Here is a 4,733-nt window from a genome sequence, read left to right as displayed (position 1 = left end):
TTTTGTAGTCCTTTGTTATTTTACTATTTATTGCTTTACCGTATCACAGTGTTGGCAACTCTTACTGATTTTTCTTGAAACATTGCTGTGACACAGGGTCTTCACAGAAGTCCTTTTTTATATATTTGGTTAAATATAAGCTTTGTGCAACACTTCTTTACATTATGCACACTTGACATGCATTAACAGTTTTTTTAGTTTTGTTTTTTTTGCAATGTATTTTTCTCTAATTGTGATCACAGGTGAAAACTGCATCAGAGGGGGAGGACTTTTCTGCTCCCTCATATACTACAGGGACAACTTCGCAAGCATATGCAAAATATCTCCAGAAATATGTTGACTCCTGCCCACAGCTGAAAAGAAAAATGGATAATATGCCTATTAAAAAATAAATGTAGAACATGAGTTTGTGTGTGTGTGTGTGTTTATTGTTCTTTGTATTTTGTATAAGTGGTTGCAAGTTGTAGCATAACTAAAATTGTTTAATGTTACACTTACACAGTAACTACACGTATCAAGGGTGTATGTTTGCATAGTAGTTAAGGAAAATGTTGTAGTACATTTTATTCTACTTGCCTCAAACCACATACTCACATGCTCAAGTGCACCAACAGCACTACAGCTATCAAAAAAACATAAATTCGGTAAATGTACATGTGTATTATGATGTATATTTATATGCTACAGCCTGGGAGCAGCTGGAAACAGGTAATCTAGTTTTCCACTACTGCACATCAACAGACATGATTTGCTGCTGAGATGACCATATGCAATGCTCTTTTATCAGGTACATTTTCATATCAATTTTTAAAGCAAATCATAGCAGAAACTAAATTTCCTCATACTTTAGTAATCTCGACTATGGTGGTTTTTAAATTTGCTATAATTACTAAGTTATACTATAGTATAGGCCTACTATTTGTATCGATGTCATGTAAGATATAAGTTGTAATAATACAATAAGTACCCGCTATGTAGTGTAAAATATACTGCATCATATATTTTATGTTATTACAATAAGGCAACTTGTTCTAAATCATAATATTGTTGCCAAACAGTATGTCATGCATACCACATAATCTTAGAATAGTTACGCATTACTTATGAAATACTGACAGTATAAATACTTTGAATTTTCCAAATCATTATCCCCTTATTCCCCAATAGTTTTCATTTACCTACATGTATGTTCAGCTTTAATTTATGCTGACGTGGAAAATCGCAGACTCTACATACATGTAATTTCAGAATAAGTACCCTTCAGTTATAAAATACTTACAGTATAAATGCTTTATAATTCTGCAGGTTATTACCCCCGTATTCCTCAAACGTTGTATATTGTTCCCTTATACGTATGAGTAGGTACTGTGGAGGTACTCTATAGTTACAAATAGGTACGCTGTAAATTCTGTTTAATTACGTGGTACATTGCAGGCTGTATTCTAAAGCCTTACCATATTTCACAATATTACTGCTTTTGCAGTACTTTGTATCAAATAAATGCAGGCTTGGTTAGCAGAGGAGACTTCTTTAAAAAACATTAAAAATCCTACTGATCAAACCCTTTCGTCTGATAGAGTATATGGTCACATCATCCAGCAATAACACTATAATAGTGAAACACAGGCATTATAGGCATAACACCAAGATTCTCGGTAAAGCTGCTTTGAACACACGTGTTTTGTGAACACACATAATAAAAGTGACTTTACAGTGTTGGGATGTGTTAAACACAGTGGAGTCTAACACCTGAGTCTAACACTCGAGTGATCTATGAAGGGTTTGCTGAAACATTATTCTGTTTTCTTGGGTTTGTGTGTTTGTGAAAAGCTGCATCTTCTCACATGTTCTGGAAACGAGACCGTAACCTTGAGATTAAATGTGCACACACACACACACACACACACACCTGATGAAGTCTAAAGAGCATTAAGTCCATTAGTGTTTCCCTAACGGGAGCCGCAAGCTGCTCTCTGACCTTCAGTGAGACTATAAGAGAGCAGTAGAGACGGAGAAACTCATTCCAGAGACAGACGGAGAGAGACACACACACTCACGGACCATAAACACAGGTAAATACACTCACTTCACTGCTCTTCCTCTCGCTCAGATCTGTAGTTCACAAAAGACTGATCATCTGTTAGCTCTGTTGCATCTAGTCTGAGTGTTTGATGGTGTTTGTTTTACGTAGGTTAGTTTTCTCGGTAACACTTTAGAATACAGATCCTTTGTTAATAAATAACTACACAGGAACAAGTGACTAATGCACTATTAACATTGTAGTAACTACTATTACCCACAAGAAACTATGATTATTGATTTAGTAAGTAATAGCGCTCAGTTGAAACTGGTAGTTCACTATTAGCTAATCAATAACTACTATTTTTTATATATATCCTGGAGAACTACTAAGAACTACTGTATACAGGTTCATAATTAATGTGAATTATGCATAATGTATAACTAATTCTAAAATGAAGATCATGGTAACCCACTAGTAATCACTCAAGAATGATCAAATCCTTCTAAAAGGAACTACTAATTACTTGGATCAGTATTCTAAAGTGAAAAGCATCGTAACTCCCTAATACTGACTGACGTCATTTTAAGCTTTTGAGATATATGTGAGGTTTTGGATAGTAATGACTCAAGTGTTACTACATACTTCTGAAGAAACTGCTAATTATTTGGATCAGTATTCTAAAGTGAAGATCACGCTAACCCACTAGTAATGATTTAAGTGTTACCAAATCTAACAAAATGAATTACTAACCAAAACCTTACAAAAACCTCAAACGTTTACAATCGCTTCAGTAATTACTAGAGAGTTATCACAATCTTCACTTTAGAATACTGATCCAAATAATTAATAATTCCTTCTGAAGAATTTGGTAATACTTGAGTCATTACTAGTGGGTTACCATGACCTTTACTTTAGAATTAATTAAACATTATGTATTATTCATATTAATTATGAACCTGTATACAGTAGTTCTTAGTAGTTCTTAGGGAGGTATGAAAAAATAATAGTTACTGATTAGCTAATAATGAACTACCACATTCGACTAAGCACTATCTCTTACTAATTCATTAATCAGAGTTTCTTGTTAGTTACTAGTAGTTACTAGAGTGCTAATATTGCGTTACTCACGTGTTCTTGTGTAGTTATTCATTAATTATGGAACAGTATTCTAAAGTGTCACAGTTTTCTCCGCTTTGGTGTTAAATCAGGAAAACTGGTGTTAAATATTCAAGATGACGGTATGATTCTCTGAACTTCTAAACAGCATCTCATGAAGCGAGAAACACCAGCGTCTGATCCACAGACAGACAGATGGCAGATAAAGGAAATCTCATGAGTCTGTTGTGTTAATGAGATTAACGGTCTTAATGAGGGAACATGAAAAACAGTGTTTGACGTGGGTTATTGTGAGATGATAATCTGATCGATGTCTGAGCCGTCAGGAATCTCGCTTGCTTTCTTCCTGAAGGGCTTTATTTGGTGATTATGATTGACAGACTGTGTGTTATCACACTGGGGTGTTTACAGGATAAATCAATATATGCAGACGACATTAATTACATGAGCGGAAAGAGACTGCAGTGACAGCGATCAGTGCAAGATGACAAGCGATAATCGAATAATAACAATAATAATACATTTTATTTAAAGGCGCCTTTCGAAACAGTCAAGGACTCCATACAGTTGAGTGATAATCATAAAAATCAAGACAACAACAGCTGTTTAACATTAGATCATTTAAAATTGATCAGAGAAAGCTAATCTAAACAAATAAGTTTTAAAACATTATTTGAAAGTAGTCAGACAATCCTTTTCTTGTATAGAATGTGGAAGATAATTCCAGAGATGAGGAGCAGCACAGCTAAACGCCCTGGACCTCATAGAGGCTAAACGAACAGAAGGTACAATGAGGGAAACGGATGAAGATGATCTAAGAGTAAACTTCAGGTGTAAATATGAAGCAAATCAGAGGGAGCAAGATTATGAAGAGCTTTAAAAATGAGAAGCAGAATCTTGTACTCTACTCTGTATTTAGCAGGAAACCAGTGTAGATGGCAAATAACTGGAGAGATATGCTCGATGGAGGAGGTTCTAGTAATTATACAGGCAGCTGAGTTCTGGACCAACTGAAGTTTATGAAGGTAACTAGAGCATAAGAATAGCTGTGGAATTGGACGTGAGAAATGGATGAAGACGGCTGATGTTCCGTAGATGTAAGTACACAGACCGAGTAATATTGTTCACATGCTTTTCTAAAGACAAAGTTTTATCAAGAACGACACCCAGACTCTTAACCTGAGAAGATGAGGAGATTATAGAGTTATCAATAGAAAGTAAAAACTATTGTATTTTGACAAATTAGATTTAGTGCCAACAAGAAGAACCTCTGTTCTGTCAATATTCAGCTAGAGAAAGTTACGCGAAAAACCAAGATTTAATCTCTTCTAAACAATCCAAAAGAGAGGAAGAAAGAAGAGTAGAATTTGGCTGAGAAGACAAATAGAGCTGGGTTTTTCTTTCTCATAGCATTTAAAACTAATGCCATATTTCCTAAAACTATAACCGAGACGTAATAAGTAAATTATAAATAAAAGAGGGCCCAAAACAGAGCCTTGAGGAACACCAGAGGTAACAGCTGAAGGGTATGGTCTGAAATTTTTAATGTTCCAGTTCTAGTTCGAGTGTCGTAATCCCATAATCCTATATTTCC

General features: G+C 35.0%; 1 protein-coding gene across 1 annotated transcript in view; it reads left to right on the top strand.

The window, feature by feature from the left end:
• Positions 1-1,947: 1,947 nt before the first annotated feature.
• LOC306848328 (retinal cone rhodopsin-sensitive cGMP 3',5'-cyclic phosphodiesterase subunit gamma-like) overlaps positions 1,948-4,733 on the top strand; it is a 4,521-nt gene continuing 1,735 nt past the window's right edge. The window contains exon 1 of the mRNA XM_079382805.1: positions 1,948-2,072. The gene's annotated coding sequence lies outside the window, so the exon portion shown is untranslated. The remainder of the gene's footprint in view (positions 2,073-4,733) is intronic.

Source organism: Barbus barbus (genome assembly GCF_936440315.1).
Source record: "Barbus barbus genome assembly, chromosome: 3".
Classification (NCBI taxonomy): domain Eukaryota; kingdom Metazoa; phylum Chordata; class Actinopteri; order Cypriniformes; family Cyprinidae; genus Barbus; species Barbus barbus.
Note: the sequence above shows the minus strand (reverse complement) of the source record. Positions and strands in the feature narration are given on the sequence as shown.